Consider the following 27,166-nt stretch of genomic DNA (forward strand, 5'->3'; position numbering starts at 1 on the left):
AGGACTGTTGGTAAGCTTCTGAGCCCCCCAAGCCTTTCTCTGTTGGAGGGAAGCCTTCTAGCTTCTTCTAGCTTATCAGTGGGGTGGTAAGCACCAGGTAGCCTATCTACCACGGGAAGAGTGGGTTTTGGCCCAGAAATTGTAGCTCATTGGCCATTTGGGCAATTTTTCCATCTCTTTCTACTTTCTGGTTTAAAAGCCCGTTTTGCGTCTGGTCCCCTCCTTTCCTGTAACTAGTGTAGTCCACGTACAGATTTGCTGTATCCAGGACTGTTGGTAAGCTTTGAGCCCCCCCCCCCCCCAAGCCCTTTTGTGTTAGAGAGAGGCCTTCTAGCTTATCACTGGGAGTGGTAAGCACTAGGTAACCTATCTACCACAGGAGGAGTGGTTTCTAGCCCAGAAATTATAGTTTATTGGCTGTTTGGGAAGCTTTTCCATCTCTTTCAACCTTCTGATTTAAAAGCCTGTGTTTGCGTTTGTTTCCTGCCTTTCCTGTTACTAGTCTAGTCCAGGTACAGATTTGCTGTATCCAGGACTCTTTGTAAGCTTCTGAGCCACCCAAGCCTTTCCATATTGGAGGGAAGCCTTCTAGCTTATCAGTGGGAGTGGTAAGCATCAGGTAGCGTATCCACCACAAGAGGAGTGGTCCCTGGCCCAGAAATCGTAGCTATTGGCTGTTTGAGCAGTTTTTTTCCATCTCTTTCAACTTTCTGGTTTGAAAGCTGCACTTGCACCTGTTTCCCTCCTTTCTTATAACTAGCCTAGTCTGGTTACAGAGTTGCTGTATCCAGGATTGTTAGTAAGCTTCTGAGCCCCCCCAAGCCTTTCTGTGTTGGAGGGAAGCCCTCTAGCTTATCAGTGGGAGTGGTAAGCACTAGATAGCCTATCCTCCACGGGAAGAGTGAGTTTTGGCCCAGAAATTGTAGTTTATTTGGCTGTTTGGGCAGTTTTCCACCTCTCTCAACTTGCTGGATTAAAAACCTGCGTTTGTACTTGCTCCCCACCTTTCCTGTAATTAGTCTAGTCCAGGTACAGATTTGCTGTATCCAGGACTCTCTGTAAACTTCTGAGCCCCCCAAGCCTTTCTGTGCTGGAGGGAAGCCTTCTAGCATATCAGTGGAAGTGTTAAGCATTAGGTAGTCTATCTACCACAAGATGAGTGGTTCCTGGCCCAGAAATTGTAGCTATTGGCCATTTGGGCAGTTTTTTTTCCATCTCTTTCAACTTTCTGGTTTAAAAGCCACACCCGCTTGTTTCCCACCTTTCCTGTAACTGGGAACAGAGTTGCTGTATCCAGGACTGTTGGTAAGCTTCTGAGCCCCGCAAAACTTTCTGTGTTGGAGGAAAGCCTTCTAGCTTATCAGTGGAAGTGGTAAGCACTAGGTAGCCTGTCTACCATGTGAGGAGTGGTTCTTGGCCTAGAAATTGTAGTTTATTGACCATTTGGACAGTTTGTCCGTCTCAACTTTCTGGTTTAAAAGACCACATATGCGCTTGTTTCCCATCTTTCCTGTAACTAACCTACTGGGTAGCACTAGAAAGCTCTGCTGGTGAAGCACTATTCTCTTGCGCCATAGCCAAATTATGGAACTCACTCCCACCCACAATTACCTCCGTACCATCATGCACCAACTTCAAAACTTTATTAAAAGCACCTAAAACATGCTGGCTATGCCCTTGCAACTCCCACTCTAATATCATCCACCCCATCCAACTACTACCTTTCTTTCACCTCCACTAACTACCTTGATGATAGCAAGCTCAGATGCTCATAAGCCTAGTACTTATTATACAGCAGGAACTTCTCATTGTTACATTTGTTAATGACTGTTATGTACTTCACAGATAAAGATTCTAGTTGTCTACTGATGTACTATGTTCTTCATCTGTAAATATGTTGTAAGTAATTTCTATGTTAAATTGTTAATCACTATGTAATCCAATGTAACTACTGTCTGTTTATTTTACTGTGGAGCTTTTCTCCCCGGGCCTCCGCTGAAAATGGACCCACATCCAGTCGGACACTCCCGGTCAACAAATTTAAATAAATAAATAAATAAAGCCTTAAACTGAAACAAGCCTTCTAGCTTAGAAGAGAAACTTTGGAGTGATTAAGTATTAGTTTTCTGTACTTTCTTGCTGCACTTAACTGTTTTCTGCCTAAATGCAGATTTTCCAGCGTTTATTATGATTTAAAAGCTTGTTTTTTTTCACATGTTGTACTTAATTGACTGCACTTTTAAAAAGTTTTTTGTTTATAAATAATTTAACTGTTGTAGGCTACACACTAAACTGCAATGAACTTTTCTGATTGTTTCTAGTCGTTTAAAGCTGTTATAAGTGTATTTTTACTTTTTGCCTTATCTTTTCAAAAAACAAAAAAAAACAAAAAAAAAACAATTCCTTGTTTCCTGCCTTTCTAAGCTAGTATAGTCCAGTTTTCAGGCTAGTGCTGAATTCAGGGCTGTGATACTAGTTTCTGAGTTGCCCATACCTTACTAGGATAGAAGGAAGTTTCTCTGTTCACCTGTGACAGGGGGGAGCTTTGAGCAGCCCATCTGTCCCTGGAGGAGTGGTTCCAGCCCATAAGTTAGTAGTTTATTGGCCATTTTGGGCTAATTTCTCTTTCATTTCCCTACTATAAAAACCTCATTTGCACGGTCTTGCATGCCAGGCAGCGCCAGTTAGCTACGGTTAAATTATTCCCGACTCCACTAAGTCTCCTCTTCAGTTTTTCCCTTGAAACTAGTCTAACTCTCAACTTAAGCACTCAAGGAGCATCCTACAGCCCAGCACTTGCTCAGACCTAATAGGAAGCACAAACATACCCTGACACTTGACTGCCCAGCAGGGCAAGGCTCTTTATTCATCCCTCACCAACCAAGCAACTAAGCAGTTCACCCTACTATTCAGGCATGACCAAAGGGCAATTTCAGGTGTACTCTCCAGTCCAGCTGATGAATCTGGGTATCCTGAGGCAATGTTACAACTGCCTCATGTACACAGACAACCCTCTCCTCCTATCACAAAACACTAACATATGTGAGAGATGCAATTATACAGCCAAACTGGAGGCTAAGCCGTCTCCACCCAAGACTGGAACAGACAGTCAATAGGGGAAGGTTAACACTTGCACCACACCTCCAGCCACAGAGACCTACTAAAACAGCACTGGCAAAAAATACACATAAATACGCAAAATCATACTCAGAGGCTCTAAATAAAAACCTGCAAAAGCATCAGAGACCTCCAAAGCAGACAACCAAACAACCTGCACCTCCTGTCACAAACTAGACAACAAATAAAACACAAAATCAGTGTGCCGCACAATTACAACCCTTAAGGTGAAATAACATACCTAAACACACTAGTAATAGGTGACTCTATAGTCAGGCACACTGACGTCCCACTCACTAGGCTGGACAAGCAGAAGGTTACTGTTAGCTGCCTGTCGGGAGCCAGAATCCGCCACATAACACAAACACTCAGGTCACTCCAGAACAAGTACAAATATGCCTCTGTCACTGTTCATGTTGGTGTGAATGACCTGAGACATACCTCCCTGGACTACATGAAAAATGACATGGAAGAGCTCTCTGATCATGTAGTCTAGGCTGGTATGACCTTGACCCTGAGTAGCATCCCACCCTCACCAAGAATGATACCTCAGTATAAAGAAAAAAATGATCAATTTCAACAACTGGCTAAGCTTCTGGTGTCATTCAAAGGGGATCCAGTGTCTGTCAGCCTGGGATGACATGCTTGACAAGCCGCATTGCTTCGCAAGAGACAGCTTGCATCTGTCACCCCTAGGCTTTCGAATACTGGTCAAGGCTCTTGCTGCCCCCATAGTGCCTTTTTTAGGCAAGGCTCAAAAGTCAAACCCACCTCCGTAAACAGCACAATTAACAAAAAACTGAGGGTTATGCTACTCAACGCCAGGAGTTTAAATCTCAAAATGCATGCACTCGAAGCACTCCTCAGTATGGAGAACATTGACATCTGTGCAGTAACTGAAACCTGGTTTAAGGCTCTAGAGAGCACCTCAGCACTACCGGGCTAAAACTCATACCACACGTTTCGGCCACAGAACACAGACTGAAACACAAAAGGAGGGGGTGCAGCCATATACATCAAGGATACCTACACCTCCAGGTTAGTGGCAAAGCATGATACCTCTGAAATTGTCCATGTGCAACTATCATCGGGCAAATCTGCAATGCAAATTGTGGCCTGCTGCAGATCACCCTCCATGACCCAGGACCACCACTCCACCTTTCTGGAGACACTGGAAAACATGAAGGTCCTACCGAACACTCTGATATTGGGAGATTTCAATTACTCTACCATTAACTGGGAAAACTACTCGAGTACAAACTCCCAGGCCCAGCGCTTCCTGGAATTCATCAACTCAAGTGCCCTGGATCAGCTGGTAAACTCCCCTACCAGAGGTGAAAACATACTTGACCTGGTCATCATCAACATGGGCGACAGGTGTTCCACACTGAAGGTCAACCTGCCACTGGTTAGATCAGACCATAAACTAATCTCTCTGAATGTCCACATCCCACCACCACCCCCAACTAAGGAAACCACGGTAAAAAACTTTTCTAAAGCAAACTTCACCTTACTTAAGACAGAGGTGGTAAGTTTCACAGCCCCCACGCTAAAGGATAATGCTTCCCAAGATGCAGAAACCTTTACAAATGCACTCTGAGTACCTACAAGGATGCATGGATCGTGCCATCCCTAGCAAAACCAAGACTCACTCCTCTAAGAGAAGGAAACCAGTTTGGTGGACCCGTGCCATAAACAGGCTATACAATAGAAGGAGGAAACTAGTTCAGAAAAAAAGCAAATCCCAAGAAGGAAAGACATCCCTGATCAGCATCAGTAAGAAACTAAGGTCCCTCATAAAATTATCCAAGGCTAACTTTGAAAGAAAAATAGCCAAGGATTCAAAAGATAACCACAAAGCCTTCTTTAGCTATGTTAAGAATCTAAGTGGCAACTCGCAGATATGCACTGAACTAGTGCAAAATAGCACAAAATATATTGAACCTATTGATATTGCCAACATCCTGGCAGATAGATTCAGTGCAAACTTTACCCCCCCACCCCCAAAAGGGCCCACAACAATACCAGAAAAGTGTAGTGTCCTGGAAATCACAGACGCACAGGTGAAAACAGCCCTTTCAAAAGTCAAAAACACAGCGTCAGTGGGGCCAGATGGTGTCCCAGGCTGCGTCTTGCATGAACTACAGAACAAACTAACTCCCCACCTAAACATGCTGTTCAACCTCAGCTTCTCCAAAGGCTAGAGGTTACATGCTCATAGAATGGTGCACAGCAACGGTTATTCCTCTCCACGAAGGAGGGGCCACAACTGACCCTGGTAACTATCACCCCATAAGCCTGACTAGCCCGGTCTGCAAGGCTATGGAGCGCATCATCATGGAACTCATTAACAAAGACATTGGGAACCTCCAAACACTTGACCTGACCCAGTTCAGCTTTGTTAAAGGCAGATCATGCCTACTAAACCTGGTTGACTTCTTTGAGACAGTCACCAAGGCCATAGACGAGGGAAAGGTGGTTCACACAGCCTACCTTGACCTCACCAAGGCTTTTGACACCATTCCCCAATCAGGTATTACAGAAAACTCACCAGCTTGAACATAAACCCCTACATCACGAGATGGGTTGACAACTGGCTTACAGACAGAATTCACATGGTAAGAATAGCGGGCTCCAGGTCCGACTCTAAACCAGTCACAAGTGGTGTCCCACAAGGGTCAGTCCTGGGACCCCTACTGTTCGGCATATACTTCTCAGAAGTACAGGCAAATACAGGGGGCACTATGGCTAACCAAATTCGCTGATGACTGTAAACTGGGAGCCATAACTGACACAGACATCCTCCAAAAGGGCTTTACTGAGACGGACACCTGCTGTCAAAGTCATGGCCTCAAGCTAAATGCCAAAAAATGCATAGTCATCCCATGTGGGAAAAACAAAACGCCCACAAATTATCACATAGGTGGCAGCACCCTTAATACAAAAGAGTTAATAAGAGATCTGGGGACCCAGGTAGATAGTAATCTCTCCTTTGACAATCATATTGCCAAAGTAGTTAGGAAATCCTTCTGTGTGGCCCATCTAATTACTAAAGGGTTCGCATCTAGAAATAAAGAGGTTATAGTGCCCCTCTACTCGTCACTCATCAGACCCATCATAGAGTACAATGCCCCATTTGGGATGTACCTCAAGACACTTCCAACAGCTGGAAAGACCACAAAAGTACTTCACCAAGAGGATTACTGGCCTCAAACATATGTCCTATGCAGCCCGACTGAAAAAACTCCAGCTGTACTCAGTGGCATATTGCTTACTCAGAGGTGATCTCTGCCTGACTTACAAAGCCATGTCCTACTCAGAATTGATGGACATGCTCCACCTAAAGAAATCCAAGTCACTGTGAGCCATGCGCTCTAGTGAGCTAAACCTCGCCACAACAATAAATAGAACATGCTGAAGGGATAGATTTCTGTCACAGAGACTCCCCATGCTTTGGAACAAAATTCCAGACTACATTAGGCAGAGCCCCTCACTAACACTCTTCAAGAGAAACCTTGACGAGTGGATGAGTAACAGAAAATACACCCCTGGGATCACTTCATTGGCTCTGCTTGACAGAAGATCAGTTAATTAATCGATGGGGTGGCAAAAGCTGACACACACTGGCTAGGCTTATAAATGCCCTTGGGCAGATAGCCTAGCACTTACCTATGAACAAGCCTCATACAGGTGTGAGAGAAGACTGTGGAGGTTACAGACAGTTCAGCACACTGGTGGATGGGGAGAGGTTCTGGGAATAACTGACAATCCACTGCAGAGAGTCAAACAAAGACTAACAAATAAAACACTCAGACATAAAATCATAAACCATAATAGAAACTTACCAGAAAGCAAATGTAGAGACAGTGTAGACACTTCTTAGCACCAGCACCTTCAACAGCAGAACAACGAGGATAACTTTTCATATAATATTCAAGTGAGAAACAATACAGAGCAAACACAGAAACTTACAATACAACACCAGGCACTAAAAAACTACAATAACAGCATCAAACTTCAAACCAGCAATTATCACAGCATCTATGATCTGCATTCTGTTTACCTCTCTGAACAATATCCACTATCAGAAATATTTCTCACCAGCTGCTCTCCAGGTTATAATGTGAACCCCTAAGTGGAGTATCCAAGCTGTTTGTTTGCAACTGCTGATCTGAACAAGTTGGTAAAACACAAACGCTATGACAGTACTGAAATGCAAAAGTAACTTAGAATTTGAGCTTGTGATTTTAGTTTTAGTAATCTGAAAGGAGCTTGGAGCTTTGAGCTACCTTCTAAACCAGAGAACTTCCATTTTGCATTTGCTTTGACTGAGAGATTAGTTTTCACTACTACAGATTAGTCTATCAGATTATTGTCCAAAAAAAAAAAGATGGGGGGTGGTGGAGGTGAAAGGAATGATTTAAAAAAAAAAAGTGTACAGAGCAATCTGGTGTTAAACGTCTGAAACTAGTGAGAGGGATGAAAAGGAAACAGGAACATAGGACATATACAGAATACAGCTATAGCAAAACCTTTGTGCAGTTGTAGTAGTTACCATGATGTATTACCCAATTAATATCACATACAAATGTAATGAGGGTGTGGTCTTGTACTGTAGTATTTGCATAGATTGCACTTTACATACTGTGGCTTGTAAACTCTTTATGGCTGTACTGTATTGTACCACTGCTTGGCAGAATGTTGTATCCGAGAGGTTTTTGATGTGGGATGAAGGTGGGGAAGTATGACATGTTCCAAATAGGCTATAGAAATAACTTCATTGTGAAGGAACACACATTTGTAACTGTGGCATTTAATGCCTCAAAAAAGAAGTTATGTTCTTACCATAATGTTCTATCTGTGTTGTTGATCTTCATTCATTCATGACAGATGGGTCTCGGTTCCGCCTTTGGAACCAACTCGGCCAATATAACAAGCATGCACCAGCCAAAAACTCTTAAGCTAAGGTTACCCATAGTGCCCCCTTCTCATCTCCTCAGATCGAGTTTGCCCATAAGGAAGGGAAAGTGGAGGCTTTGTCTGAGCCAATGCTCTGTCATGTAACCAGGACCAAATCCGAACCTCCAGGAGTCATTCGAAGGGGGTAGGAGGGTGGGATGTCATGAATGAAGGAAGATCAACAACACAGATGGAAAGTACAGTTGTGTACACCTACCATAAATGTAGATGTTCGAGTGTCTTCACTGTTGCAGTCATGACTGTAGGGTTCTCCCCTGCCGGCAGGCAGCCCTCGGTTGGCCAGAATCCCAAAGTCTGGGTCCTGCGTCGGCTGTTCAACCATGCTCCCTGACGTCAGAGCGCCAGGAGTACAAAGCTGACAGCCGACGCCATTTTCTCCAGTTTTTCTTGCCCCAGATGTCAGGAGTCCCAAAATGAGAAAGGTCCCATATCCTTTGCAAATACACCTCAGAAGAATGGTGAAAAAAGGAACTACACAAAAGTAAAAATAAGAGGGGACAGGAGGGAGGAGCAGACTGCAACAGTGAAGACACTCGAACATCTACATTTATGGTAGGTGTACACAACTATACTATGCTCATCGTGTTTCACTGTTGCAGTCATGACTGTAGGGTAGAATCCCAAAGCTGAAAGAAAGGGAGGTGGTCATAAAGAAGAAGGGGCGGCTAAAAGGCCCTGCAAGACTGCAGAGGCAAAGCCTGCCCTAGACTTAGAGTAGAGAGGTAGATTGTAGTGCTTAGAAAAAGTATGCACTGAACTCCAAGTTGCAGCTTCCAAAATGTCTTTGGTAGGAACTTCCTTGAGGAAGGCCGCAGAAGTGGCAGCAGCTCTGGTGGAATGAGTCCGTATACTCCCTGGGATTTGGCGTGAATAACAAAATCTGATTCCATGAGCAATCCATTTAGAAATGGTCTGTTTTGAAATGGCTTTACCTTGGGAACTTGAAGCATAAGAAACAAACAATTGTTCTGATTTTCTGATGTCCTTGGTTCTGTCCAGGTAAACACGTAGTTGTCTGTGTACATCCAAGGAATGTAAGATCTTTTCCCCTTTATTTTGAGGAGTGGGGAAAAAAGTTGGCAAGTGGATAGTTTGATTTAAAGCCACTTTGGAAACCACCTTAGGCATGAAGGTAGGATTAGTCCTCAAAGACACCCTGTCTTGATGAAAAATAATATAAGGTTCCACAGCCATAAGAGCTTGTAACTCTGAAACTCTCCTGGCAGAGGTTAGGGCTAACAGGATAGCTGTCTTCCAAGATAAAAACTTGATGTCAGAAGAGGCAGCAGGCTCAAAAGGAGGCAAGGTTAGTTTTTCCAAAACATAGTTGAGATCCCAAGCAGGAATGGGAGGAGATCTAGGAGGTCTTAAGTTCTTAGCTCCTCTGAGAAACTGTCTCATGAGCTGGTGGGAAAAGATTGGAGGGTCTGTATTATAACTAGCAGAAATAGCAGAGGCATGTATCTTAATGGAAGAGAAAGAGAGACCCTTATGTAAGAGATCTGACAAGTAAAGTAAAATTAAAGGAATGTTCGGAAGAAGAGGATCAGAATCCTGAGCCTGCATCCAGGAACAAAATATTTTCCATTTTCCTGCATAAGATTTTCTAGTGCTAGGACGTCTGGCTTCTAAAATGACATCCATAACCTGCTTGGGTAGGAAAGAAGAAATCAAAGGCCCTGGATTAACCAGGCCGCCAGGCTGAGAGTTCTGACATGAGAGTGTAGAACCTGACCCTGATGTTGGGACAGAAGGTTCGGAGACTGAGGTAAAACCCAAGGGGCTTCCAGACATAGGTTTTTTTAGAGTTGGGTACCAAAACTGTCGAGGCCAATTTGGGGCCAGCAAGATTATCATCTTGGGCTTGTCCTGTTTTATCTTTAATAATACCCGTGGAAGAAGAGGAAGAGGTGGAAAGGCATATCCCGAGAGGTTCCTCCAACTGAATGATAGGGCATCCACTTTCCAAGCTTCTTTGTGGAAAGTCCTGGTGCAAAAATTCTGTAGTTGATGATTGAGATGGGATGCAAAGAGGTCTATGTGAGGACATCCCCAAACTGCTGTTATCATCCTGAATATTTTGGTGTCCAGCATCCACTCGTGTGGCTCCGAAAGGTTTCTGCTCAGACTGTCTGCCAGGAAGTTTTGCTTCCCTGGTAGAAACTGAGCTTGAAGGTCCAGATTGCAAGCTAGAGCTGTGTTCCATAGATCCATGGCTAGTCTGCAAAGGGGGTAGGAATGAGATCCCCCTTGCTTGTTTATGTACCACATAACTGTGGTGTTGTCTGTCCGTATTAGTAGTTGTCCTGGTTGTAGAAGATTTCTGAAGGCCATTAGAGCTTTCTGAACGGCTAACATTTCCTTTAAATTGATATGCAGGTGCTTCTGATCCTTTGTCCAAAGGCCCTGCAGACAGTTGCCCTGAAAATGGGCTCCCCAAGCATAATCCGAGGCGTCTGTGGTTAGAATCTGAGTGGCAGGAGGCAGACAGAAGGGTTTCCCTTTGTTTAGAGCACATGCCCTGGACCACCAAAGAAACTCCTTTTGAAGGCAAGGCAGGACGGAGATCAGTATGTCTAAACTGTGGCAATGCTGAGACCATACACTTTTTAGGTAACACTGTATTTTCCTCATGTGTAGTCTTGCATATGGTACGAGAAGGATGCAGGAGGCCATGTAACCCAAAGCCTGCAGGAATCTCCTTGCAGATAGCTGAGTTAAAGGTGCCAAGGTTTTGAAAGTTGAAGCCAGCTGTAATTGTTTTTCGGATGTCAGAAATGCCATCTGGGTTGTGGTGTTTAGAAGAGCACCCGGAAAAGTTATCTGTTGTGATGGTATCAAATTTGACTTTTTTATGTTTACAGAGAATCCCAGGAACTTGAGGAGGTTCTGTACAAATTCTAGATGCTGGAGTAAGACATCCTTGCTGTCTGCCTGAATTAGACAATCATCCGGATAAGTGTAAATTTGAATTCCATTGAGTCTGCAGTAAGCTACTACTGGAGCCAGGCATTTGGTGAAGACCCTGGGTGCAGTAGACAATCCAAAGGGCAGCGCAGAGAATTGAAAGTGCCTCGATCCAGCCTTGAACCAGAGGTATTTTCTGCGTTCCTGCCTGATGGGAATGTGTAAATATGCCTCCTTTAAATCCAAAGTTACCATCCATGCATCTTTGGACAGCATTGAAAGTAGCTGCTGTAGAGTAAGCATCTTGAATTTTGGAATCTCTAGAAAGGTGTTCAAGACTGACAGATCCAGAATGGGTCTCCATGAGTTTTGCTTCCTGGGGACTAGAAAGAGCCTTGAGTAAAAACCTTGTCCCATCTCTGAAAGTGGAACCAGTTCTATGGCTTTCATAGCCAAAAGAGCTTCCACCTGGTTTAAGGCCTCTGTCCATTGATGTTTTGGAAGGTCTGGCCATCCGCTTGGCCTTGGCAGGGTATGAAAATGGAATTTGTAACCTCTTAAAACCACATCCAGAACCCACTTGTCTTGGGTTATATGAGTCCAATTTTGATAAAAAAACAGAGAGTTTTCCTCCGAGAGGGGCTTCCAGGCAAGAAGTTCCTGCAGCCCAACAGAGGGAGTCATTGAGTTTGTTTCCTATTTGTTTGTGACCTGTCCTCTCCTCTCCTCCCCTAGGGGTGGAAGCAGTCCACTGTCTTGGTCTATAAGAAGCTTGTGTTTGAGGCCTTCCTCTGGAGCATCTATATCTACCCCTCTGAGGCCTGTCTGAAGTGGGAAAGGACCAATTTTTAGAAGGCCAATTCCTGCTAAATCTTGGTGGCTGTACTTGTAAGAAATCTTTAACTGTTTGCATGGATTTCGCCTTATCCTCCATCTTTTTAATCACCTCTTCAGCTTTTGATCCAAACAAAACATTATGCTGAACAGGAGCATCCAATAATTTAGCTTTTACTCGTTCTGGCAAATTTTGTTCCTTTAGCCATGCATGCCTTCTAATGACTGTGCCGGAGGCAGCAGCCCTACAAGAAGCCTCCAAGGCATCAAAACCACAGTGTAAACCATGCTTCCCAACTTGTTCAGTGGCATGCAATAAATCATGTAATTCCTTATCATCTGCACAGGCAGAAATGGAAGTAAGCTTTTGTTTTAAAACAGACAAGATAAATTGCTGGTATTTCAGCATATGAAACTGACAGTTTAAAGCCCTAATGGACAAAGTAGCAGAAGTGTACACTTTTTTACCCCATCTTTCTAAAGATCTAGAATCCTTTTCAGTGGGAATGGGATTTTTGGCAGAAGCGGCCTTAACTCCCTTAGGACCCTGAGAAATGGGGTCAGCAGAAGGGTTCTTGTATAAAAACTGGTGGGAATCAGGAACCCTGTAATATCTATCAGGATTAACAGGAGCAGGAGGACAAGAGTCAGGGGTCAAGTTAGCCTCCGAAGAAGCATCATCCACAATATCCAAAACAGGAGGAATAGCCAGGGGTCTATGTTGGGGAAGAAGAAGAAAATCTCTTAGTCTTTTCTTAGATTCCGAATACTCCTGTCCTTCCCAGTGGAAATGTTCCCTCATATCATGCAAAGTTTCCCCAAAAGAGAAATCCTCAGGGGGAGAAGCTGAAGGAATGGATTCCTCAGCATCAGAATCCTCATAAGGAGGGAAAGAATATTCCTGATCAGAAGAAGAAACTGAAGAAACAGAAGCCTGATCAGAGGAATCTTAATAAACATCCTGCCTTGGCCTTTTATCTGGAGGGGGATGTGAACCCCTAATCATAGTAAATAAATCCTCCGCCATCTTGAGTAACTGTTTCTGTGACTTGGGAACCGGTTCAGAAGAGGCCTGTGTTGCAGTCTTTGATTTAGGAGGAGTCTTTGCCTTTGCCTTTATTAGAAGCTGAGTAGGCCTGAAAACCCCTTCGGAAGCCGGTACCTGCACAGCGGCTCCGGACCCATCCGAAGGAGCATTGTCCGAAGGTCCTGCAATAGAAATATTTAAAGGTCTGGTTGGCTCCTCATGAGAGTCCGTTTCGGCCATCAGTTCTGAAATGGCAGACGACAGGGGCTGCAAAAGTGCCTCACTGATGACGGCTGAACCTGAAGCTGGCTCCGCTTGTGCGCTATCATCAGATTTGGACCTCGGAGGCCTGTCTTTATCCTTGCGACGTTTGTGAACTCCGGTAGCCGGAACCGTATCCGACAACATTTTGTAGTTAAAGCGCCTACCGAAGTAATGAAAAGCAAAATCGTACCTTCGTTTAATTGTACATTGATTGAATCTAGCACAAAACCGACAACTAGCTACGTCGTGGTCAGGGCCTAAGCAAGGAATACAGTAAGAATGAAAATCCTTATGAGGTATTTGCTTCCCACATGAAATACAATTATTAACTTTTTCTGACATCGGACTGGAGCAAGAAAAAGTTTCCCTAATGGGGTACTTAGCTTTGAGTGGAGAAGAAAGTCTTTGGACTGAAGTTTATCAGAAAAATTCATCAGGAGTCAGCCGACCGGCACTTGCGAACTGCTATCACCGCACGGCAAGAAAGACTGGAGAAGATGGCGTCGGCTGTCAGCGTTGTACTCCTGGCGCTCTGACGTCAGGGAGCATGGTTGAACAGCCAACGCCGTACCCAGACTTTGGGATTCTGGCCGACCGAGGGCTGCCTGCCGGCAGGGGAGAACCCTACAGTCATGACTGCAACAGTGAAACACAATGAACATCGTTATGGTAAGAACATAACTTCTTTATCGGACATTGTTAGTCTTCATTCATTTATGTAAAATGGGACAGAGTCCCTAGCTACTTTAAGCCCTGGGAGGCCCTATGGAAGGATATTCCTGAACACCATTGAGCCAAAGGATGCTCTTCCCCTGGAGACCAAATCTAATTTGTAATGAGTGATAAAGGTATGAGGGGTAGCCCAAGTGGCTGCTGTGGAAATGTCATCTATAGAGGCTCTGGCATGAAAGGCCACCGAAGTAGCAACTGATCTGGTTGAATGCACCTTGATTCTAGTTGTCAAATGTATTTGATTTTGTTGCTAGACAAAGGAGATGCAGTCTCTCAGCCATTTCACCAAGGTGACTTTGGAAACTGATTTTCCCAACTTGGTTCCTGAAAAAGACAGCAACAATTGATCAAGTTTTCGGAAAGATTTAGTCCTGTCTAAGCTGAAATGTAATTGTCTATGTACATCCAATAGATGCAAACATATTCTTCATTACAAAAATTTGGGAAGAAAACTGGCAGGTTAATTAATATTTAGCTCCAAGACAACCTTGGGTAGAAAGGAGGGGGTACATGCTCTTTGTGGAAAACTATGCAAGGAGGTTTATGTACAAGGCCTGTAATTCTGATATTCTTCTCACCAAGGTAAAGGCTATCAAGAATAAAGTCTTCCAAGACAAGAATTTTATATCGCAAGTGGCAGCAGGCTCAAAGGGATGATGAGTCAAAGTTTGAAGGACTAGTGTCAAATTCCAAGATTCAATGGGCTCTTTGAAGGGCGAATTTATATGAATGACACCTTTCAAGAAAGTTTTACAGAGACAGTGAGATATTAAAGAGGAATCTTGGAAACCGTTATGGAAGTTTGAGATAGCTGCTAAATGGACCCAGATTGTAGAAGCTGATGCTACTAAATGAATTAAGGTTGACAAATACTCCAACACAATTAATTGGAGCTGAAAGGGGGATTTTCTAATCCTTTTTCTCGGGACAAAAAACAAATCTATTCCATTTACTGTAATAAATTTTCCTGGTGGATGGTTTATGGGAAGCCAGAAGTATTTTTTGTACAGGGGAAGATAGGTTACTTAGAGTGGCAATTACTGGAAGTGGATGTAGCAAGCTGTCAGCTTGAGGCTCAATAGATTTGGGTGGATCAGTCCCTGAAGGTGCGACAGTAATCTCAGAGTTGGATCCAGAGTGGTTGAACCAGGTGAGGCCAAAGGAAAGGGAACCATACTTGTCAGAGCCAATAGGATGCAATGAGGATTACTTTGCTTCTCAACTGAAGTGCTTTCTTTAGAAATTGTGGAATCAGAGGAAGGGAAAGGCATAAAGCAGTCCTGGGGGCCAATTGTGTACTGCAGCGTCCCTCAGGGACTCCCCCTGAAGTGGGATTAGGGCAAAGTAGTTGCTGCATTTGTGGTTGGTGGGAGATGCAAATAGATTGCAGCAAGGCTGACCCCAGTGACCAAAACTCTCCGTCACTACATCGGGACTGAGAGACCACTCGTGAGGCAGGAGAATGCATCTGGTCAGTTTGTCCACAATCACAATGGAATTCACAGGAATGTGCATTGCTACCAGAAAGCGGTTGGAGGCAATCGCCCATTGCCAAACTCTCAGTGCTTCCCGACACAACGAGTAGGCTCTGGTTCCCCCTTGTTTGTTGTTATACCAGAAGACCGACATGTTGTCTGAGTGGATAGTAATTGTCTCTGATAGGAGGGCAGATTGGATTCAAGGGTGGCAAGCTGAAACAACTTTGCCACGTACCTCATCAGTCATAGCTTCTGCTAACATTACAGACAGTTCCATGATCAACTCTCTCTGGAGACCAGTAAAATGTGCCAAATAGTTCAATGACCATATGGCAAAGGTCATTGAAGTGTAAACCCAGTTCCCTACTCTGTCCATCGCCCAAGACTCCCTGTTTGGAGGATGGATAGCTGGACTCTCCTCTGCAAGTTCTTTTCCTGTGGCTGCCACCGCCACCACCATAGCATCTACTGCCAAGCCTTTGGACCAACGTGGCTGATCCTCTAGATGGGAGAGTATTTTGTCTGGTCTCTGAGGGATTGGCTCAATGGTGTCAGGGGCCTTCCAGGCACACTGCATGACAAACTTAACCAACTCATTCACAGGTGGGGTCACCCAGGAAGTAGAGGGCCAAGCACGGAAAGCTTGCAAGAATACAGATTCCTCAGAGGAAGGGTTGGTGGGCTTCCACTCACCCCTCTGTTTCAAGGTCTCCAGTATGTCTCCACATCCTCAGGGGGCGACTGTGGGGATTCTTCACCCTCATCATAATCTGTATCTTAGGTGAGAGGTTCCTCAGGAGAATCAACATGCTACCTCTTGCATAATCTCTTACTGGGTGGCTCTTCAGGGGGAACACCTGAAGAGGAATCCGAAGAGAGGGTGCCCTGCAGTACGGTATCCTGCTGCTCCCATGCCAGATATCCCTATGTAGTGGACTGTGTTGGCTGCGAGCATGAGGACATGTATATGTGACATTCCAGCGCTGAAGGGGCTAACTACCAGCTGGCTGAAGAGAGTGCTCTCTCCATGACCTGGAAAGCAACTGCCCGAAGAGGGATGGGAGCCTGGAACAGAGAAAGACTACCTTGGAAACACTCCGCTCCGATGAGCTCACTCCAGAGAAGGAGCCGCGAGAGGACTCGGAGCTGCCAAGGCAACCAAAACTGCAGACGGTGCCGCAGAAAAAAATCGGTGCCATACTAAGGGTCACGGTGCCGACAGACCAGTCACGGTCTTGAGGGTGGATCGGCTCCAACTGGGGGGCCTGTACCAACAATGGTACAAAGAAATACCAACAAGGTAAAAAGGGAAGAAAAATTCACTCACACAGGAAGGGTAACTAACAGTAAGTATAAATGATTAAGAAATAGGAGGACTATAAATGGTTATATAAAGGCAGATTTACAAGTACTGGGAGAAAAAAATGAACACTTAGCTTAAGAGCTGGCCTGACATATCTTGGCACTTTACACAGCAAGGAGATCTAAGGAGATGAGGAGAGGGCACTATGGGTAACCTTAGCTCGGGAGTTTTGGGCTGGCATGAGCTTGTTATATCGTCCAAGTTGGTTCCGAGACCATTCCATCATGAATGAATGAAGATTAACAAAGTACAGTTGTGTACACTTACCATAAATGTAGATGTTCGAGTGTATTCACTGTTGCAGTCATTACATTTGGGTAATCTGCTTGCAGGTAGCCCTCAGTCAGCCTGATTAACAAAGTCTTGGGTCCTGCGATGGTTGCTGTGCCTTCTTCCATGACGTCAGGTCATCAGGGGTATGAAACATGCAGCCGACGCCATTACATCAGTTTTTCTTGCCCCAGGTGCCCCCCTAATGGGAAGCAAACATAAAAACACAAAGGTATACCTCCAACAAAAAAGCAAATACACCAAAAAGGCTTTTAAGCATAGTAAAGGAAAGTAGAGGTATAGCCAAAAGAAGTTAGGGGGCAGGAAGGAGGGTAACCAGGACTGCAACAGTGAATAAACTCGAACATCTACATTTATGGTAAGTGTACACAACTGTACTATGTTCTTCGTGTTTCACTGTTGCAGTCATTACATTTGGGTAGATTCCCAAAGCTATGGTTGGGAGGAGGAGTTTAGATAGCATTAGGGCCAGCTATAAGGCCCTGCAAGACTGCAGTGGCAAAGCCAGCTCTGGATTTAAAGAAAATTGGCAAATGATAATGCCTGGTGAAAGTATGTACAGAACTCCAAGTAGCAGCTTCTAGGATGTCCCTGGTAGGAATGCCTCTGAGAAAGGCTGTAGAAGTAGATGCAGCCCTGGTAGAGTGAGGTCTGATCCCCTGGGGGATAGGTTTTCCATGGTGCTTATAGCAGAAACGAATGCAATGGCATATCCATTTAGAAATGGTTTGTTTGAAATAGCCTTCCGTTCTGCCCCTGCAGCAAATGCTGCCAGCAGTTGTTCAGATTTTCTTTGAGGTTTAGTCCTGTCCAAGTAGAATTTAAGTTGTCTGTGCACATCCTTTGTTCTGTGGATTGGGAAAGAAGGTTGGCAAATGAATGGACTGATTAAGAGCCACACTGGATACCACATTGGGCATGAAGGATGGATTGGTTCTGAGTGATACCCTGTCCGCATGAAAGATGATAAAAGGCTCCACTGCCATAAGGGCCTGTAATTCAGATACCCTTGTAGCTGAAGTGATTGCTAAAAGGAAAGCTGTTTTCCAAGAAAGAAATTTTAAGTCTGCAGTAGCAGCTGACTCGAAAGGAGGTAGAGTGAGTTTCTCCAATACAAAGTTAAGGCCCCAGGCTGGGGTTGGAGCTCTCCTAGGTGGTCTCAAATTTGTGGCCCCTCTGAGGAACTGCTTGAGCAGTGGATGAGAGAAAAGAGGAGGTTCTGTATTATAATGAGCTGAAATGTCTGAGGCGTGGATTTTAATGGAGGAAAAAGACAGGCCCTGGTGAAGCATCTCAGTTAAGTATTTTAAAATCTGAGGTAAATTGGGCTGTGCTCATCCCTTGAGACTGGTTCCAGGCACAGAATCTTTTCCATTTTTCAGCATATGATTTTCTAGTACTGGGCCTTCTTGCCTCTAAGATGACATCCATCACAGGTTTGCTGAGGGATGGTAAGGGAATGTTTAAGTAATTAGCCAGGCTGCAAGGTTCAGTGTTGAAAGCCGAGGGTGCAGAATCTGGTTCTCCCGCTGAGACAGCAGGGAAGGAGCCTGAGGCAGGTACCATGGAGATAACTGTGACACACTGCACAGGAGGGGTACCAGTGTTGGCATGGCCAGTCTGGAGCAACCAAAATCATCCTTGGTTTGTCCTGTTTGACTTTTAGTAGTACTTTGGAGAGCAGTGGAAGTGGGGGGAAGGCATAGACTGACAGGTTTTTACAGCTGAAGGACACAGCATCCACTTTCCAGGCTTGTTTGTGGGGAGTCCTTGCGCAAAATTTGTCCAATTGGTAGTTCTGGGGGGAGAAAAACAGGTCTATATGTGGGCTCCCCCATTTGCTTGTCCACATGTTGAAAATCCGTGGTTCCATTTTCCACTCATGTGGGTCCATGAGGTTTCTGCTTAGTCCGCCTGCCAGTGTATTTAATTTTCCTGGCAGGAATTGAGCTTGTAGGTGCACCTGGTAGCTCAAGGCTGTGTTCCACAATGCCATGGCTAGTCTGCAGAGGGGGTAAGAATGTGTACCCCCTGCTTGTTTATGTACCACATAACTGTGGTGTTGTCCGTCTTTACCATTAGTTGTCCTGGAAGAATGTAGTTCTTGAAGGCTGTCAGAGCATTCTGTACAGCTAACATTTCTTTTTGATTGATATGCAGGTGCACTTGACTTGGGTTCCATTTGCCCTGAATGCACTTCCCTGCCAGGTGAGTCCCCCCATGCATAGTCTGATGCATCTGTTGTTAGGGTTTGGGTGGCTGGGGGTGGTGTGAAAGGTAGTCCCTTGTTTTGGGGGCAGGCCTCTGCCCACCAAAGGAACTCTAGGCGTAGGCAAGGTATGATAGGAATCATTGTTTCTAGGCTGTGAGAATGTTGGCTCCATAGGCTTTTTAGATACCACTGTAGTTTCCTCATATGCAGTCTTGCATATGGAATTAGAAGAATGCAGGAGGCCATGAACCCCAAGGCTTGCAGTATTGGTCTTGCAGATAGCAAGGTTTTTGTGGCCACTTTGAAGTAGGTTGTCAAATTGATTTGCTTTTCTGGCATGAAGTAAGCCATCTGGGAAGTTGCATTCAAGCTTGCTCCCAGGAATGTAATTTGTTGAAAGGGTACCAGTTGTGATTTCTTTTCATTTATGGTGTACCCCAGACAAGTTAGAACCCTTTTTACAAAGGCGATGATTCAAAAGTATGTCCTGGCTTTCTGCCTGAATTAGACAATCGTCCAGGTATGGGTATATTTGAATACTTCTTTGCCAGCAAAATGCAATAACTGGAGCTAGGCACTTTGTGAATATCCTGGGCGCAGTAGATAAGCCAAAGGGCAGTGCAGAGAACTGATAGTGCATGTAGCCTGCTTTGAAGCGTAGGTATCTTCTGCAAGATTCCCTGATTGGGATGTGAAGGTATGCTTCTTTTAAATCTAGTGTTGCCAACCAGGCATCTTTGCCTAGCATAGGAAGTAATTGGTGAAGTGTCAGCATCTTAAATTTTGGAATCTCCAGAAAGGTGTTTAGGGTAGACAGGTCCAGGATAGGACGCCATGATTTGTCTCTTCTGGGTACCAGGAAAAGTCTCAAGTAGAAACCTTGTCCCTTTTCTTCTTCTGGTGCCAGTTGAATAGCCCCCATGCTTGAAAGTACTTGTTTTTGGGCCTCTGCCCACTGATTTGGTGGTAGGTGCGGCCACCCACTTGGCGTTGGCAACGTGTGGAAGTGAAATCTGTATCCCTGGGACACCATATTTAAAACTCATTTGTCCTGGGTAATGAGTTCCCAGTTCTTTGCATGAAGAGCAATCTTTCCCCCCAAAGGGGCAGTCAGAAGATAAGTGCTTTGAAATTTTAAAAGGAAGTCATTGAGACAGTTTACCATACGGGGAGTCTTATTATTCCCAGACTTGGAAGTGGAGGTCCCCCACTGCTTAGTTCTATGAGTCCCCTGGGACTGAAACCTGGGGTTTTTGCTGTGTCTGAGTTTGGCTTGAGAAGACCTGGAAGGGGCTGGAAAGGACCAATTCTTAGAGGGCCAGTGCCTACTAAATCTAGGAGGCTGAACTTGTAAAACATCTTTAACAGTTTGCATAGATTTAGCTTTATCTTCCATCTTTTTAAGAACTTCTTCAGCCTTGTTGCCAAACAGGCGGTCCTGATTTAAAGGAGCATCCAACAATTTAGCTTTAACATGATCAGGCAAAGATTGCTCCTTAAGCCAAGCATGCCTTCTAAGCACAGACCCAGTAACAGCAGCCCTGCAAGAGGCCTCTAATGAATCAAAACCACATTACAAAGTATGTTTTCCAACTTGTTCAGCAGAATGCATTAAATCCTGTAAGTCTTTATTTTCCACACAGTCAGTAATCAACATCATTTTCTGTTTAAGCAGTCCAAAAACATGCTGCTAACATTTTAACATATTAAATTGGCAATATAAAGCTCTAATGGGCCAAGGTTGCTGAAGTGTAAATCTTTTTACCCCATCTATCCAGCGCCCTGGAGTCTCTATTAGAAGGGGTAGGATTTTTAGCAGTAGAAGCCTTAATGCCCTTGGGCCCCAGTGAAACAGTCTCTGGATCTGCAATAGGATTTTTAAAAAGGAATTTGTCAGACTCAGGGACTCTGTAGTATCTGTCAGGTTTACTGGGAGCAGGAGGCAGGGAATCAGGGGCTAACTGGATTCTGAGAAAGCATCATCAACAATGTCTAGTACAGTAGGAATAGCCAAAGGCCTATGCTGAGGTAAGAGAAGGAAATCTCTAAGCCTCTTTTTTGAATCAGAAAATTCCTGGCTTTCCCAGTGAAAATGCTCCTTTAGAGTATTTAAAGTTTCCCCAAAAGAAAAATCCTCAGGAGGGGAAGCAGAGGGAATAGAGTCATCTGCATCAGAATCCTCATAAGTAGGTAAGGACAAATCCAGGTCATCAGAAGAGTCAGAAAAAACTGAATCCTGATCAGAAGATTCATAATCAAGCTCAGCCCTAGGCCTCTTAGCAGCAGGGGGGGGGGGGGGCTACCCCTGATTACAGTTATTAGATCTTCAGCCATTTTTATCATTCATTTTTTAGGAATAGAGGCCTGAGCATGTGGCCTGGGCGTCGTTTTTTTAGACATGGATCGAGATTTAGGCCTTAGTAATGAAGGAGGCGTCGATTTAATATTCAAGTCCGTAGGCCTGAATACACCCTCAGAAGCCGGTGCCTGCACAGCGACTCTGGACCCATCCAAGGTAGAGACATCCGTGGGTTCCATAGTTGAAGCATCTTGTGGTATACCGGACTCCGAATGGGTCTCAGTAGAAGCCTGCAAATCAGAAGTAGCGGGTATCAGGGGTTGTGAAAGCGCCTCACTGAGTATCAGCGAACTGACGACTGGCTTAGAAGAAGCGTCATTGGCAGTTTTGGACCTTGGCAGCCTGTCTCTGTCTATCTTTGCATTTTTTCGAAATCCCAGTAGTCGGATGGCTAACCGACATTTCTGGATAATTAAACCGAGAACCAAAATATTTAGAGGCAAAAATATACCGACGACGGATAGTACGCTGATTAAATAAAGCACAAAACCGACAGCAAGGTACATCGTGGTCAGGGCCTAAGCAAGGAATACAGTACGAATGAAAATCTTTATGAGGTATTTGCTTTCCACAAGTAATGCAATTATTAACTTTTACTGACATTGGTAAGGAGCAAGAAAAAGTTTCCCCAACGAGGTACTTAGATTTTAGTTGAAGACTTCGGTTCTGCAACTCGAAAACGAAAATTTCAGGAGTCGGCCCACCAGCACTTGCGAACTGCTTCGGGCACGGCAAGAAAGACTGAATTAATGGTGTCAGCTGCATGTTTTATACCCATGACGACCTGACGTCATGGAAGAAGGGACAGCAACCAACGCAGGACTCAAGACTTTGTTAATCAGGCCGACTGAGGGCAACTTGCAAGCAGATTACCCAAATGTAATGACTGAAACAGTGAAACATTAAGTCATCAGATCACCTTTTACAGTATTTTTTTTTCCAGCTGATTATTTCATACATGTCAGTACTGCACAAAGTTTGCTTGTGGACATTAGGTAAAGGCACATGTCATTCTTTACAGGACACTGATTATCTTAGCACAAAGAGAAGAATATGACCATACACTCTGCTTGCCAACTCAGAGGCTGTGTGGGTTTATCAGCAAATAAAAGCCCTCACAGAGTCTGAGATGAGCTATGAAATTAGAATTACCGAGTGTGCAAAGGATTATGAGGCGCAACCGTTACTGAAGTGCAATGTTTCCAATTTCTATTTGCGGCAATGAATAGCACCTGAGTGGTGAAAAAGTAGTATTACAGAGATATTCAAAACCACACAAGGGTTTCATAATTAAAGAGTACAAGTCAGTGGTCATCACAAAGAGGATAAGGCTGTACATTAATTTATGACCATACATACAGAGTTAAATTTTGGACAAAATCACTGAAGATTCACAGCCAAATTATTTAACAAATTATAAAAGAGTGTAGAATGAACAGGTCGATCTGGTATTGCAGATTTGGGAGGGAACATGCAAATAAATCTAGGAGCGAGACTGCAGAAGAGAGTCTGTCCATTAAACAAATAAAAGTTCCATAGAGGAAGAGTCATAAAACAGACCTATGAGACTCAAAAATGTTTTCCATGTTAACTGCTGCCAAGGGATCACTCCCTCTCACTCTTCACTGTCTCACACACACATTTCCCTTCTGTTTACACACACAAACATATATACACAGAATTGGCTTGCTGTGATCGCAAGATACAAAGTGCATGGCAAGCCGATTTTCTGGAAAAATTCAAATATAACCATCTGGCAAGACCACACTGAAAAATAAGATGAGAAGGTAACTGACAAAGTGCAGGCACTTTTTTTACTTATTTTTTAACAGTGGAGCTAAAATATGAGCTTAAAGTTACATGCGCCTATGGAAGGTACTTGGGTGTAACATCATGCAATTCCTACTGCCTAAGAGCGCACTCAGAGTTAAGTGCCATATGACGGTATTTGGAGTTAATGAGTTAAAGGATTCCGCAAATCCACAAAAGCACAGCTAGGCAAAACAAAAAAAAGTGTCAAGCAAACCGGTTTCGGCTAAAACAAAAGTAGCCTTTTTCAGTGCATACAAATCCCAAATGACACATGCACATTCTCTTATATAGTCAGCAATCAAGGCTCAGTTAATTAACCAAATTATTAACTAATACATAAATTAAACTGCGGTGGTGCTGCTGCGGTAGCGCTGTCGCCTCACAGTAAGACGTCCTGTTAGATTCTCAGCTAAAGCGTCTTGTGTGTGGAGACGTGTGAATGGGCGTGTCTTTGTTGAAGGTTGGGCGTCAGGGCCGGCAACTCGGCACGTAAAAATCTACTGCCAATCATTAGCAGACCGGAGTTCCGCTGTGGCGACCCCTAACCGGGAAAAGCCGAAAGACACTACAACAACATAAATTAAAGGTGCTCATTCAAACCAGGGGAGAACAAACCCCCCCAATTTAATAATCCATTTCTTTTCCATATTGTTAAGGGTCTGATCCCATCCAAACTTATTTGATCTATTACCCCAATCCGATCAATAATAGTAAAATAAAAGGATACCTTGTTATGTGTGACAGAGAGCATTGGTTATTCTATGGTGTCTGATATCGCTAAAATGCTCTGCGATCCTAAATTTTACCAGATGTGAAGTCTGGCCGATATAAAACGCAGAGCAACTACATGTGGCCAAATAAATAACCCTGTCGGTTTGACAATTAAAGCAAGAAATTCTGTAAACCTGACTCGTGTTTGTGCTACTAAATTCCTTGGTCTTACAAACATTTGGACAATATACACAATGACCACAGGGAAAACAACCAATCAATTGATCCCCTAGGTGAGATCATCCCTGTATTTATCATATGATGTTGGCTGATAATCATGGATTAGTTATTTTGTCTGCCCGTAAAGGAGGGGTGGTTGTAGTACAAGATTGGTCTCAATAGGTCCATATCCTTGGTGAGAGACTCAGCAGTGGAGTCCAAGTGTCTTCTCTTACACAATCTCTTCCGAGGGATTTCCTCCAGGGGTGGCTTGGGGGAAGAGAGGGGAAACCCAAGCAGGGCACCTCCCACTCAAAGGCTAGTTTGGGAGAACTGACCTCAGGATGAATGGAATCTACAAGGTGGGGCTGGTATGGTCTCTGGAATGCCAGGGAAGAAACTCACTGAGATGAAAAAGTCCTCTCTACAACCCGGAAAGCCAAAGGACTGGACAAACCTCTGTCTGCATTCCCTGTAGGAAGGCCCACCTGGGAGGAAGGACCAGAGCAGGCCAGACCCTGCGGGCCTCTGGACAGTACTGGTCTCAAGCTGTCAAAGGTCAAAGCACCAAGGGGAAGGGACCGGTCTGAAAAAACAAGTCCGGAACCCCCACCCAAGGACTCTGGGGCGACTGCTCGGGCCAGGACTCCATCTGCCCAGTGGAAGGCCTAGCAGATGCAGTCAGGATCCCGGATTGGGTGGGAACAGGAAGTCCCCAGTGGGGACAGGTGGGTAAACAGGAGTCCCCATCTCCTTTCCTGTACAATCCTGGGCTAGAAAGTCCAAAACCAATCTGGTCGAATGAGGAGAAGCCAACAAGGAGGTTGGAGATGGCTCCCTAGCTGGAAGAGCAGGGGGAAGCAAGAAGCCCCAGCTCTATCTGAGCCTTCAGAAAGGACTTCATCATCCTGTCCATATCAAAAGGGAGTAAACTCCTGGATGATCTACAGGTGGCGGGGGCCCTAACCAAGGATAGATGTCGAGATCCCAAGGACCTCCCCTCTAAGGGATGATTTCTTTGCTTGGAGATGGAGGGAGACTGCCTAAAGCCAGAACCTGAGGGAGAATCCATAATAATTATAGTGGGACTCAACACTGATCCTGGGTCAGACCTTTTTGGATCCGAAGACAAGGTAAGATCCGAGAGGTTGGATCTCACATGTCTCAGGTCCGCAGATGCTCAAGCCATGGCCGGCCTGGATCTGATTGGATCCAAAGGCCTCAAACTGGAGGTCTTGGATCTGGGAGTGGATTCCCAAGACCTAGGATCCGAGGGTCTCAGAGCAGAAGCCCCAGATCCAAAGGAGTCACTGGAAGTAGGACCAGAGGGCATCGGATACAACCGAGAGGAGGCTGGGGTCAGATCTGAGGCACTAGGACCCGACAGAATTGCCTTTTTGGAAGAGGAAGACCCCAGAGGTAGGGGGCCTTCCTTTTGTGTTCTGAGGGTCCAGCCTTGGACCCCCATGAGTCAACCCTTTCAAAAGCAATTTGTTTTGGAGCTCAACCAAAGCCCTGGGGTTGAATGCAGCACAAATGTTGCATTCAACCTTCAGGTGGTTGGCACCTAAACAATAAAGGCACTCCTCGTGCAAAATGGAAACAGGCATTTTCTGACTACACAAAGAGTACCTTTTAAAGCCAGGTGGCTTGGCTGATATGGCAACCTACAACCAAGGGACAATCGCACGCTCAGATCCGATATAACTAGCACTAGTCCAAAAAAGTACAGTTTTGTACCTACCATAAATGTAGATGTCCGATAGATATGCAACTGCAGTCATAACATATGGGTTGTCCTGCCTCAGGCAGCCCTCGGTCGGCCGGATTCCAAAGTCTGGGTCCAACGTCGGCTGATGTCGCATTTCTCTCCAACGTCAGAGCGGCTGGAGTATATAAGCATCAGCCGATGCCATCTTCTTCAGTGTTTCTTGCCCCAGATGCCAGGTGCCCTCCAACAAAGGCTAAAATCAAATTTGTGAAACAAAAATAGGTTTCCAGACAAATAAGTAAGCAATAAACAGATACACCATAACAGATATCCCCAGCTAAGAATAACAGGGAGAGGAGTGGACCCAAGGCATAGAGGGGAAGGAGGGAGGGAAAACCCGACTGCAGTTGCATATCTATCGGACATCTACATTTATGGTAGGTACAAAACTGTACTATGTCCTTCAAGAATGCAACTGCAGTCATAACATATGGGTTGAATACCATAGCTTAGCTGGGGGAGGTGGAATGCTCTAGGAAAAGGGTGGTGTAGCTAGCAATCCCTGCAGGACTGCCGAAGCAAAGCCTGCTCTGGATCTGGAAAATAAAGGGAGGTTGTAGTGTTTGGAAAATGTATGCACGGAGCTCCATGTAGCAGCTTCTAGAATATCCTTTGTAGGCACCCCTCTTAAGAAGGCTGTGGAGGTGGCTGTAGCTCTGGTAGAGTGTGGTCTGATACTGACTGGTACACTCTTTCCATGGAAGGAATAACAATATCTGATGCAATGTCCAATCCATTTTGAAATTGTCTGTTTGGAAATTGCTTTTCCCTGTACTCCAGGAGCGTAAGCTACAAATAGCTGATCGGACTTCCTACTGATATTGGTTCTGTCTAGATAGTAGCGAAGTTGTCTATGTACGTCCAAGGTATGCAACAGTCTTTCCCCTTTGTTTTCAGGATTGGGGAAGAAAGTAGGCAGGTGAATTGCCTGATTTAGAGAGACCCTAGATACCACTTTTGGCAGAAAGGAAGGATTGGTTCGTAAGGAGACCCTGTCTTGGTGGAAGATTATGAAGGGTGGTATTGCCATTAGTGCCAGTAATTCTGAAACCCTTCTAGCTGAGATAATGGCCAGCAGGAAAGCTGTCT

The sequence above is a fragment of the Protopterus annectens genome, chromosome 7.part0, assembly GCF_019279795.1.
Source record: "Protopterus annectens isolate FY-2018-M chromosome 7.part0, PAN1.0, whole genome shotgun sequence".
Taxonomy (NCBI): Eukaryota; Metazoa; Chordata; order Ceratodontiformes; family Protopteridae; genus Protopterus; species Protopterus annectens.